Here is a 14,044-nt window from a genome sequence, read left to right on the forward strand (position 1 = left end):
TGTGACTGCAAGCCCTGTCCACCAATGAAAGCTTCTCAAGGGATGACACAGGGAAAACACCTTGCAGTTTGATGCTACTGCATCTCTGGCACACCTGATATGACTCAACTCAAGCCCAAGGTGGCCCTTGACTGGCCCACTAACAACACGGGGACCGAACCCTGCCCACAACAGGCAAAGAGAGCCATTGCATACAACTGGATTGAAGGAGAACATGGCTCAGCCATAACAGTATGGCACATGCAATACACATAGGAGACACCTACGAAGTGCCAGGTTCTGGTGAACAGAGGACATTGCAATGCGGGGGCACTACAGGATGCTTCTTTAAAAGGTCACTACTTTCAAGGGCAGGAGACATAGCTGACTTTACCAATACACAGAAATAGATACAGATGGTAGACAAAATGAGGAGACAGAGGAAATAGCCCCAAATGAAAGAATAGGACAAAATCACAGCAAGAGAGCTAAACAAAATCAAGATAAGTAATATGCTTGATAGAGAATTTAAAGTTACAGCCATAAGTATATTCACCAGACAAGAAAAGAGTAGAGGACCTCAGTGAGATCCTCAACAAAGATACAGAAACATAAAAAAAGAACCAATCAGAGATGAAGAACTCAATAACTGAGATTAAAAATACACTAGATGGAATAAAGATAGACTAGAGGAAGCAGAAGAACAATTAGCGACCTGGAGGACAGAGTAATGGAAAGTGACCAAACTGAACAGAAGAGAGAAAAAAATAATAATAATAAATGAAAATAGACTAAGGGGACTTAGTGGCTCCATCAAGCATAACAACATTCACATTATAGGGATCTCAGAAGGAGAGCAGAGAGAAGAGGAGGCAGAAAATGTACCTGGGGAAATAATAGCTGAAAACTTCTCAAATCTGGGAAAAGAAACAGAAATCCAGATCTAGGGGGCATAGAGAGCCCTCAAGAAAGTCAACCCAAGGAGGTACACACCAAGACATCTAGTAATTAAAATGTGAAAAAGTAGTGATAAAGAAAGAATTTTAAAGCAGAAAGAGAAAAGAAAACAGTTATGTACAAGAGAAATCCCATAAGGTTATCAGGGAATTTTTCAGCTAAAACTTTGTAGGGCAGAAGGGAGTGGCATGATATATTCAAGTGCTGAAAGAAAAAAATCTGCAGCAAGGCTAGCATTCAGATCAGAAGGAGAGAAAAAGTTTTCCAGACCAAAAAAAAAAAAAAAAAGTTAAAGGAATTCATCACCATGACACCAGCCCTATAAGAAATGTAAAGGGGGCTCTTTGAGTAGAAAGGAAAGACCATAATAGTAAGAAAAGTAGGAAGCATGAAAGCAGTAAAATTAAGTTATATCTATAAATATCAGCCAAGGGATTCACAAAAAGAAGGATGTTAAGTATGACACCATATACCTAAAACATGGCGGGAAGTGTAGTAGAGAATTGATTCAAACTTAAACAACCATCAACTTAATATAGACTGCTCCCTCTATAAGAAAGACATTATGTATAAGCCTAATAATAACCACCATCAAAAACTGTAAATACATATGCAAAAAATAGAAAAAGTAATTCAAGTATATCACTAAAGAAAGCCATCAAACAATGAGAAGAGAACAAGAGAAGAAAGGAACAGAGAAGAACTACAAAAACAACCATAAAAAAAGTAACAAAATGATAATAAGTATATTCTTATCAATAATTACTTGAATGTAAATGTACTAAATGCTCCAATCAAAAGATAGGGTGACAGAATGGCCCATCTATATGCTGCCTACAACAGACTAATTTCAGATTTAAAGACACCTGCAGATTGAAAGTGAAGGGAGAGAAAAGCATTTATCATGCAAATGGAAATGTAAAAAAAGTTGGGGTAGCTGGGGCGCCTGGGTGGCGCAGTCGGTTGGGCGTCCAACTTCAGCCAGGTCACGATCTCGCGGTCCGTGAGTTCGAGCCCCGCGTCAGGCTCTGGGCTGATGGCTCAGAGCCTGGAGCCTGTTTCCGATTCTGTGTCTCCCTCTCTCTCTGCCCCTCCCCCGTTCATGCTCTGTCTCTCTCTGTCCCAAAAATAAATAAATGTTGAAAAAAAAAAAAATTTTCAAAAAAAAAAGTTGGGGTAGCAATACTTACAATAGACAAAATAGACTTTAAAACAAAGACTGTAACAAGAGACAAAGAAACAGTCATAAAGGGGACAATTGTAAATATTTATGCATCCATCACAGAAGCACCCAAATACATAAAGGAGCTAATAACAAACCTAAAAAAAGTAATCAATAGTAATACAAAAATAGTATGGGACCTTAACACCCTACTTACATCAATGGATAGATCATCCAAACAGAAAATCAACAAGGAAATGGTGGCTTTGAATGACACATTGGAGCAGATGGATTTAGCAGATATATTCAGAACAGCTTAAAATAGCAGAATACATATTCTTTTAAATGGACAGGGAATATTTTCCAGAATAGATCACATATTAGGCCACAAGCAAGTCTCAATAAATTGAAAAAGATTGAAGTAAAACCATGCATCTTTTCTGACCACAACACTATGAAACTAGAAATGAACCACAAGAAAAAATCCAGAAAACGCAGAAATATGTGCAGGTTAAGTAACATGCCACTAAACAATGAATGGGTCAACCAAGGAATCAAATTGGAAATAAAAAAAATACATGAATACAAATGAAAGTGAAAGCACATCAGTCCAAAATCTTTGGGATGCAGCAAAAGCAGTTCTAAAAGGGAAGTTTATAACAACACAGACCTACATCAAGAAGTAGGAAAGATCTCCAACAACCATAAGATTACACCTAAAGGAGCTAGAAAAAACAAACAAAACCCCAAACCAGTGAAGAAAGTAATAAATATTAGAGTGGAAATAAGCAAAATAGAAACTAAAAAAACCCAATAGAACTGATCAGTGAAACCAGGAACTGATTCTTTGAAAAAAAATCAATAAGATTAATAAACCTCTAGCCAGACTTACCAAGAAAAAAAGAAAGAAGACTTAAATCAATAAAATCACAAATGAGAAGAGAAATAACAACCAACACCACCGAATACACACCATTATAAGAGAATATTATGAAAAACTATACGTCAACAAACTGGACAACCTACAAGAAATGGACAAATTCCTGCAGACATACAAACTACCAAAACTGAAACAAGAAGAAATAGAAAACTTGAATAGACTGATAACCAGCAAAGAAGTGGAATCAGTAATAAAAAAAAACTCCTGACAAACAAAAGTCTAGGAGCAGACAGCTTTGTAGGTGAATTCTACTAAACATTTATTTATTATTATTTTTAAATGTTTATTTGGTTTTGAGAGGGAGAGAGAGAGAGAGCGGAGGAGGGGCAGAGAGAGATAGAGAGAGAGAGAGAGAGAGACAGAATCTGAAGCAGGATCCAGGTTCTGAGCTGTCAGCACAGAGCCTGACGTGGGCCTCAAACTCATGAACTGTGAGATCATGACCTGAGCCGAAGTCAGATGAGCAAAGTCAGTCATGACTGAGCCACACAGTCTCCCTCTACCAAACATTTAAAGAAGAGTTAATACCTATTCTTTTCAAACTATTCCAAAAAATTGAAGAGGAAGGAAAGTTTCCAAATTTATCCTATGAGGTCAACATTACCCTGATACCAAAGCCACATAAAGACATGACAAAAAAAGAGAACTACAGTCCAATATCTCTGATGAACATAGATGCAAAAATCCTCAACAAGATACTAGCAAACTGAATCCAACAATATATTAAAAAAATCATTCATCATGATCAAGTGGGATTTATTCCCAGGATGCAAGTGTGGTTTAATAGTTGCAAATCAATCAATGTGATACATCACATCAACGAGAGAGAGTATAAAAACCATATGATCATTTCAACAGATGCAGAAAAAGTATCTGACAAAGTACAACATCCATTCATGATAAAACCCTCAACAAGGTAGATCTAGAGGGAACATATGTCAACATAATAAAGGCCATATATGAAAAACTCACAGCTAATGTCATCTTCAATGGGGAAAAACAGAGCTTTTCCTCTATGGTCAGGAACAAGACAAGGATGCCTATTCTCACCACTTTTATTTAACATAGTCCCAGAAGTCCTAGCTACACTAATCAGACAGCAAAAAGAAATAAAAGGCATCTAAACAGGTAAAGAGGAAGTAAAACTTTCACTATTTTCAGTTGACATGATACTCTATATAGGAAACCAGGAAGACTCCACCAAAAAACTGAAAGAACTGATAATGAATTCAGCAGGATACAAAATTTGTAGGACACAAAATCAATGTACAGAAATCCACTGCATTTCTATACATTAATAATGAAGTAGTAGTAAGAGAAATTAAGAAAACAATCCCATTTACAATTGCACCAAAAGTAATGAAATACCTAGGAATAAACTTAACCAAGGAGGTGAAAGATCTGTACTCTGAAAGCTATAAAACACTAATGAAAGAAACTGAAGATGACACAAACAAATGGAAAGATATTCATATTCATGGATTGAAAAAACATTGTTTAAAATGCTTATACTACCCAAAGCAATCTACATAATTAATACAATCTCTATCAAGATACCAACAGCATTTTTCATAGACCTGGAACAAACTAAAATCCTAAAATTTGTATGGAGTCACAAAGGAACCCAAAGAGCCAAAGCATTGTTGAAAAAGAACACAAGTGGAGGTATCATAATCTCAGATATCAAGATTTACTATAAAGTTGTAGTAATCAAAACAGTAGGTACTGCAACAAAAATAGAAACATAGATTAATAGAACAGAGAGCCCAGAAAGATTATATGTCCAATTAATCTTTGACAAAGGTTGCAAAATATGCAACAGGAAAAAGACAGTCTTTTTAACATATGTTGTTGGGAAAACTGGACAGGTATATACAAAAGAATGAAACTGGACCATTTTCTCATACCATATACAAAAATAAACTTGAAAAGGTTTAAAGACCTAAATGTGAGACCTGAAACCATCAAAATCCTAGAAGGGAGCCTAGAGAGTCAGTGATTTCTGACATTTTTCTAGATATGTCTCCTGAGGCAAGAGAAACAAAACCAAAAATAAACTATTGGGACCACATCAAAATAAAAAGCTTCTGCACAGTAAAGGAAAAACAACTTAACTAAAGACAGCCTACTAAATTGGAGAATTATTTGCAAGTGATATATCCCATAAAGTGATAGTATCTAAAATATATAAAGAACTTATATAACTCAACACCAAATCACAAATAATCCAATTAAAAATGGACACACAAAAACAGACATTTCTCTAAAGAAGACATATAGATGGTCAACAGACAGTTGAAAAGATGCTCAACATCACTAATCATCGGGAAAATGCAAATCAAAACCACAATGAGGTATTACCTCACACCTGTTAGAATATTTATAATCAAAAACAGAAGAAACAAGAAATGTTGGGAAGGATATGGAGAAAAAGGAATGCTTTTGCACTGTTGGTGGGAATGCAAACTGGTACAGCCACTGTGGAAAACAATATGGACCTTCCTCAAAAAATTAAAAATAGAATTACCATATGATCCATTAATTCCACTACTGGGTATTTACCCAAAGAATAAAAAAATACTAATTCAAAAATATATGCACCCCTATGTTTATTGCAGCATTATTTACAATAGCCAAATTATGGAAGCAATCCATGCGTCCATCAATAGATGAATGGATAAGGAAGATAGGGTATATATATATATATATATATATATATATATATATATATATATACATACATATATATATATATATATATATATATACAATGGAATATTATTAAGCCATAAAAAAGAAGGAAAGCTTGCTATTTGCAGCAACATGGATGGATCTAGAGGGTATAATGCTAAGTGAAATAAGTCAGAGAAAGACAAATACCATATGATTTCCCCTACATGTGAATTTAAGAAACAAAACAACACAGAAAAAAAGAGACAAACTAAAAATCACACTCTTAACTATAGAGAACAAACTAATGGTTATTAGAGGGGAGGTAGCTGGGGAGAAGGGTGAAGTAGGTAAAGGGGATTAAGAGTACACTTGTCATGATAAGCACTGAGTAATGTATAGAATTGTTGAATCACTGCATTGTACACCTGAAACTATTATAACACTGTATGTTAAGTACTGGAATTAAAATAAAAAATCTAAAGATGGTATATGTTGAAATTAAAAAGTATCTTCTTCATTCATCATTTAGTACAAAGATTGTCATACAGAGATATTTTTCAAATTGAGAAGACACTATATGTACACACACATAAGGATTTTCTTATATACACTGTAAAGTCAATATGGTATACATCTCACACAGATTTTCATTTCCTTGGATTACCTAATACAAGCCTTCTTAGATAAAGATAAAAATATAAGCTGTGTTGTATTCTACCTGTATTCCTAGACTTAGGAATTCTTCCTTTAACAGTGTAAAGAACTTGAAAGATCATTTAATTAGAAAGATACTAACTAGGGGTGTCTGGTTGGCTCAGTTGGTTGAGCATCTGACTCTTGATTTCAGGGTTGTGGGATTGAGTCCCATGTCAGCCTCTATGCTGAACATAGAGCCTGCTTGGGATTCTCTTACTCCTCTCTCTCTGCCCCTCTCCCCTACTCGTGCTCTCTCTCTCTCTAAACAAAAGCAAAACAAAAACAACAAAAGAAGGAAAGATACTAATTAGTAGATAACCCATTACATATATAAGAAAGATAGGTCAGAGTAACTTACATATAGTTTTAGTTCCCTGATAGAAATTCAGATTTATGGTGATTATTTCTAAATATATAGGTAAACCTTTCATGTATTACACTTGTTTATACATCAGAAAAAGTCTCTGGGGAGGCGCATGAGAAGCTAATTAGAACAGTAGGAAATCTCTTTATTTCAGTAAACATATTTAAAATAATTTTAAAAGAGGAAAATGAAAATTTTACATTCCAAAAGGAATTGACCTAGATAAGGCATTTTAGCATAGTAATTTACACTAATGAAAAGATAATTTTTATTCTCCAGTCTTTATCTCTACAATCCATGAAAGCTTTGAGAAATAATGTGGCTTTGATCATGCTTGTTGGAATGAACCTTTCTTATTTATGTCATACTATCCATTGTCCACTTTGCAAAGACCCCATCTCTCATTTTTGTCATGTGATTCAGGGGGGATTACCTCTACCACTGGCCATTTTGAGTTTTGTCTTCTGTCACTTGCAACTAAAAGACTTAATAAGACTTAATTTTGTTCCTTTTGTGGTAATAGGTGATATTCCCTTATATATATACTTACATATCTGGATAAAAAGGAAATGTTGGAAAATACTGTATCAATATGCTTCTGAAAGGCACAACTTGGCAGGAAAATCATATCTTTTTATAAGAGAGTGAGGTTTCATTATAACATTCACAATACATCCCTGGCTCAACAAAGCATCTATTTTACTCATATTCCATAATTTTGTCAAGCTTATATAAAAGCTCAGATCCACAAAATTTTGGTGCTTAACATACACGTTTAAATTAAAACACATAAGGAATGTACCTTCATGCTTCCTCAAACTCTCACAGATCTTAAACGATCATTCATGCTGATTCTGCTTTATAATTGAAAAGTGCTTATGTCATGTCTCAATTTAAGCATCTCGAGAACAAGTATTTTAGCTTAGCACTTACTGTGCTCCTCAGTGACTCCAAGAAACTCCTAGTTGAATTGTATATATGCTTTCTGTTACTGACATAAAAAGGGGTACATGTATTTTATCTTTTCATAAGGTTTTATTAGTATAGGCTAGCAATTTTCTCAGTAGACAATGAGTCCTTTCTTTTAACTACTGACAGAAAAATGACCTAAGATCAACTGTTTTGAAACCAAAATGATCATTTTTTTGGATATTCTTTTACAATTATTTGGCTAAATGGCAACAATTCTGTATGTCAGATCAAGTGATTCCATTACTTAAAAGTACATTTTGCAACTCATATATCTTGAAGGGATCATCAGAAAATTTCATTGCTAAAATTAGATATTCTTTGCTTAATAAATTTAATGAGCAACATGAATAAAGGAATCAAATGCATGAATGGCCCTTCTACTGCTAAGCGTTTCCAAAGAGTTCTCTAAGTGCTGTGTCAGGAGCTCTTCATTTGTCAAATCTGCTCCAATCTGGTTTCTGCCTCCAACATTTTTCCCAAAGCATTCTTGTTAGGACCTCTGACATATCCATGTTGTGAAATCTAGTCTATGCTTTCTGTCTTCCTTTTACTTTGACACTGAGGATCCTCCTACAACATCCTTCTCTCATTTGGTAACATCTGTCTTTCGTAGTTTTCTTCCTATCCCTTTGTTCTTCTCTGCCTTTCTTATTGATTCCTCCTGTCTGTACTGAGCTTTAAGCGTTTGAGCTTTTCAGTGTTTGGTAATAGACCCTGCCCCCACCCCCAGCCCCGCCTCCCAAAGGCCTTATTCAGTAGTAGATCTTATATATGTCCACCATCTATACACTGGTGACTTATGATTTATACCTCTGAATCCAACCTTTTCTTAGACCTCCAATACATACATGACTGCCCATTGGACATCTCCATTTGGATGTTTTAGAAACATCCCATATTTAGCATTATCTTGGGATTCTGTTCTATCCATAGTCTTCTTCATGTCAGTAAATGGTACATCCTTTCTCCTCAGCTGCTTATTCTTGAGACCTGGGAAAAATTCTTAGTTCTTTCTTCTTGCAACCCCCTCGCTTCCAATCTATTAATAAGTCCTGCATACTTTACTCACAAATTACATCTCCTATTTTTCCACTCTCCACATGCACTACCAGCACTTCAATTTAAGCCATATAAATATACTCTTACTTGGAACTACTTCAAGAGTCTCCCAAGTTTCCCTTTTGTAATACTCTGTTTACTGACCCCTTCCCTGCAATCTATTGTTCTTGTAGCCTCCAGCATGATCTTTCAAAAATAAATTTTGCTATTTGTCTGCTTGAAAATATTTCAATAGATTTCCGTTGCACTTTGACTTAAATCCAAACTTCATATATTGGCCTAAAAGGCCTGGTATGGAATGACCCCTGCTTATTTCTAGAATTTTAATTTACATCTTTATGTTCTGGTGATATTGCCTTTTTTTTTTAAATTTTATTTTTTATTTTTTAAAATTTATATCCAAATTAGTTAGCATATAGTGCAACAATGATTTCAGGAGTAGATTCCTTACTGCCCCTTACCCATTTAGCCCATCCCACCTCCCACAACCCCTCCAGTAACCCTCAGTTTGTTCTCCATATTTATGAGTCTCTTCTGCTTTGTCCCCTGCCCTGTTTCTATATTATTTTTGTTTCCCTTCCCTTATGTTCATCTGTTTTGTCTCTTAAAGTCCTCATATGAGTGAAGTCATATGATTTCTGTCTTTCTCTGACTGACTAATTTCACTTAGCATAATGCCCTCCAGCTCCATCCACATAGTTGCAGATGGCAAGATTTCATTCTTTTTGATTGCCAAGAAGTACTCCATTGTGTGTGTGTGTATATATATATATATATATATATATATATATATACACACACACACCACATTTTCTTTATCTATTCATCCATTGATGGACATTTGGGCTCTTTCCATACTTTGGCTATTGTTGATAGTGCTGCTATAAACATGGGGGTTCATGTGTCCCTTCGAAACAGCACATCTGTATCCTATGGATAAATGCCTAGTAGTGCAATTGCTGGGTCTTAGGGTAGTTCTATTTTTAGTTTTTTGAGCAACCTCCACACTGTTTTCCAGAGTGGCTGCACCAGCTTGCATTCCCATGGTGATATTGCCTTTTACTTTCACTCCCATTTTCTTCTTTAAAGTTCTAAGTTCTAAAGTTCACCCACTTCAGAATATTTTTTCATTCTATTCTTTCTTTATGAAATGCTCTTTCTCTGGAATTTCACATGGCTGGCTCCTTCTCAGTGGCTGGCTCCTTAATTATCACTTCCTAAGAGTGATATGAAGATTAAGTACACTTTCTAAACAGGTTCCTTCTCCACCTTATTCTCTATCATAGTATTGCGTTTGATTCTTTCATTGCATTTTGTATTTAATAATTTTAATTTATTAGTGGGGTTTGCTTGCTTATTATTTTATCTCCCCACTACATTGTAAACTCCATTAAGTTTTGCTCAGTGTCTCACAGATAATAAGTATTTTAAATATTCTAAAATATGTATTGTATAAACAGATGAATAGGTGATGTTTTCACCATCTGGCACATGTGTATGCAGTGTAAGCATCTCTTTTCTGAACAGCGCATTAAGTAACTCTCAAGTGATCTTCACTGACATGCAGATCTGATTGTTTGAATAGGTGTTTGGCAAGAATTATCTGGTGTGTGAACAGTAATGTGAGGTTTTGTCTCCCTATATAACCAGCCTAAATGACCAAAATAGAGAGAGAGGCTGGCCAAGTACATTAGATATGGACACTTATGAAAAAAAAATATGGAAGTATGTGGTGTGAAAACTGCATTCTTGACCTGGTTTTCTTTTCTATAAAATAAATGATATTTAGTATGATTTCAGCTACTGATCGGTTCCATATTTAAAGTAGAGTTATTAATACCTGTCTCTACTCATCTTTGAGGCCACTGGTGAAAATAACTGAAATATATGATGGCTCTTTGAGGAAAGGCACTGTGTAACACTAAGCATGTCCTAGTGTAATAGCAAGTAAATGAAAGTTCATCCTCTGCCTGCTCTACATTCACTATTGAAGGTATGTTTTATGAAAATTTAAATGATATCTACCCTTATGGTTTTTAAACATTTAACTCTCTAAATACACATTGAATACGTGCTGTGTAGAAGGCAACATATCAGGGCCCAAGTAGCATGACAAGGTTTGTATCTTTAAGGTGTCTGTGATCTAATACAGGAAATAACACATGCAAAAATAACTATCTTAAAAGAATAGTATGTGATAAATACTAATAAAAATATCAGAAACAACTGTAGAAACCTACAAGAAGGTGGGATAGGAGTGGGGGTTGAAAGGTTTCCAACTATATTACTTTCCTCTTCTCTAGTGGAGACAATAAAGCCATTCATCATATTTTCCTCGACCTAGAATAGCTTGGCACATTGCAAAGCCTTAGTAAATATTTGTTGAAGGAATAATGTGATGAAAGAATAAACTGGAGTTTCTACCAGACAGAGGGAAACATTGGTTCCTGTGGAAATCTCACACTTTATTACAGTCTATACTCCTTTGAGTCTTGTTTCCCAGTTAAGCCTCTTTTCTTCTTTTTTAGTTTATCATCTCAGCTGAACAAGATCTATGAAAAATCTTGGTGTCATGAGCCAAAATCAATGTTGAAAAAATAACATTTTCCACTTTAAATATCTAAATCAAAGCTTAAAGTGAAAGCATATTTTTGCATTTTTTTCTTTAGACTTTTAGCTCTTTATATATATATGTATAATATATGTAAATAAATATAATATATATGTATGTATGTATATAATATATATAATATATATAATATATGTGTATATAATATATATGAATATTTTAATTCTTGTCCTTAGGAACTATAAAGACTACACATGATTTGGAAATGAGACTGTACCAAACAATGGCCAAAGAAGGCCACTCCATGCCTTGTCTTTGGTCTGGTCACTTAGAAATATAATGTCATCAGCTACAATTATGGTTGCTTGTCCTCTCACATTATTTTTATCTGTATTCACCAGAGTCTACTTTCCCTTCTGCATAAATTTGGGGCTCCCTTTTCACAGACTGATAACGCCAAATCTCTGAGACCTGGTCAGAGTACTGAAATTCTGTGCCAATTCTGTGTCTTAACCGACATCACCCACTTGGTATGTTTCACTTTCCCTCGATCGCCGCATCTCATTCATTACTAGAGAAAACATTGGCTGGGTTTTTCCCTTCCACCTGTCTCATGATGAGATCCTGACTCACTCACCCAAGTAGCTGTGAATGATTCAGAGATCTTTGAGAACCAAACTGCTAGCTATTTTAGATTCATGTCTTACAAACTGATGAATACATGTCTTCGAAACACAGCTTCTCTTTGCTTTTCCTATATAGTTTTTTAGTCTTTCCCTGATGCTCTAGCCTGAACAGCTTTGCGTGAGGCCTGGACTTTTAGCTTTTATGTTCTTTTCCCTCTCCCTACAGCTTGATTTACTTTGCTAGTCTTCTTCAATTTTATCTCTGTTTCTTAGTATATTAAATTACTTAAAGATACAAATGTATTTTTTTTTTTTTTGGTCTTTATTAGTCCCTTTTTCTTTTTGAGGGTTGATTTCAGTAGCCAGTTAAGTCTATACTAAAATTACGTTTTGGCTAGAATGTCAAAAGAAGTTAAAAAGATAAATGACTGACTTGACCTATTCTTTACTTTGACTATGAAATCGTCATTAAATTGTAACAATAGTTTTATCAGTGGAACTCAGTTTTATCCCCTGTGAACCCCCAAGAAAGAACTTTCAGATGGAAAGACAACCTATAAAACAGACAAACATGGCACCACTTGGGTGGAAAGTAGTGGGAGAGCTCGGATCCTTGAGCCTCTGACCTCCCTCTGCTGTCGTCATAGTTGGTGATGTACTTCCACAGAACCCTACGCTTTCTCTCAACAGTTTGAAAACCATTGCATTTTATCACTGATCAGCTATTCAGATGCCCTATGGGCTTATCATGGGGAACCCAATATACTGTAGAGTTGGAAAAGAACAGAAGACTTCCAGGGATTTTATTCCAGAGGCAAGCCTCAGAGATGATTTAACTATTTCTGTAACTGATCCCCTCTTTTCTATTTTCTAGAAAATAGAATTTGAAATTTAGGTCATGACAGAAGTATCATGCTCTACAGCATGATAAAACTATGATAGAGTATTTTGCTCTACAGATTATGAAAGCTATAGAACTTGAGAAATTATCTAACAGTAATATTTAATAGCTTCTAACTCACTTGTTATTGACCATCAACATTGATGTATTGATATTTTTATATTCAGAGGTTTTTCACAGTATATTTCTATTTCTTACCTCCCAGCTGGTTACAATTCATGTTTAGTTGCTACACAAAATACAGTTGTGAGATAAACAAATTTAAAGTTCATAATTAAATATTGAAAATGTTCAAAGTGGCAAAGACACAAATAGCCCTAAGACATAGGTTTTTTCAAGAACTCGGCTCATATTTTGCATCAAATAATGAAAGCTCCTGGCTGTGGCTGAGATGGATGAATATTTACCTCTATCCTGGCATCGACACTTTAACTCCAATTTTTTTTAACTTAATAATTTACTTTGGAATAAGACATTTTGATGACCTTATTTTTTCTAAGTCAGAGCGCTTCCAGAAAAATATAACCCTGAGAAGAATGTATAAAAAATAGACCTTTGCAAAATATGTATTTTTCAACCTATTTATGTAGTGAGATTAATCAAAAATAATTCTTTATCAACGCTGTGCAGAATATGTTACCTATCACTTTTTCAAGGTTATTTTTATTTTTAAAAATCAATATTTCACTTAGTGAAAATGTTATGGAATGAGAAAGGATAATTAGCATAAATAGATTACTTCTGCAATGCAATCCAAAGTACACAAAATCTCCCCATAATCAACAATCTTTCATTTTAGGGAAAGTGGTTGTTTGAATTAACTAACTGTAAAGCATAAGGCATACCCCCTGAGCAACACATGAAGACATCAATTAATACTTGCATATCAGCTATGTAAAAGGCCCACAATAAGACCCAACCAAGATATAGTTTCTGTTCCTAAGGGATTTATATTCTAGAAGATAGATGAGACAAGACTTATAAGAATTTACTTTGTCTTGGTGACAATATTAAGAGAGATGCCCAGCTAATTACTGGGCATATGTGCTTTTGAGCCCAACCAGGCAGGCACAGTTAGGGCAGGTGCTGGGGGCTTCGGGCAATTCCAAGGAGTATGTTCCTATTCCCAGAGGTAGTATCAATCCA

General features: G+C 34.9%; 2 long non-coding RNA genes across 3 annotated transcripts in view; one reads left to right on the forward strand and one right to left on the reverse strand.

Annotated features, from left to right (window-relative positions):
- The window catches only part of LOC122204794, a 106,392-nt gene that overhangs the window by 80,573 nt on the left and 11,775 nt on the right, over positions 1–14,044 (reverse strand). The gene's annotated exons all lie outside the window — the stretch shown is intronic.
- Positions 9,973–11,679, forward strand: LOC122204795. The gene is made up of 3 exons (XR_006195787.1): positions 9,973–10,058; positions 10,664–10,795; positions 11,608–11,679. It is a non-coding gene; the product is annotated as an uncharacterized LOC122204795 (long non-coding RNA).

This window comes from Panthera leo, chromosome D4 (assembly GCF_018350215.1).
Source record: "Panthera leo isolate Ple1 chromosome D4, P.leo_Ple1_pat1.1, whole genome shotgun sequence".
Taxonomy (NCBI): domain Eukaryota; kingdom Metazoa; phylum Chordata; class Mammalia; order Carnivora; family Felidae; genus Panthera; species Panthera leo.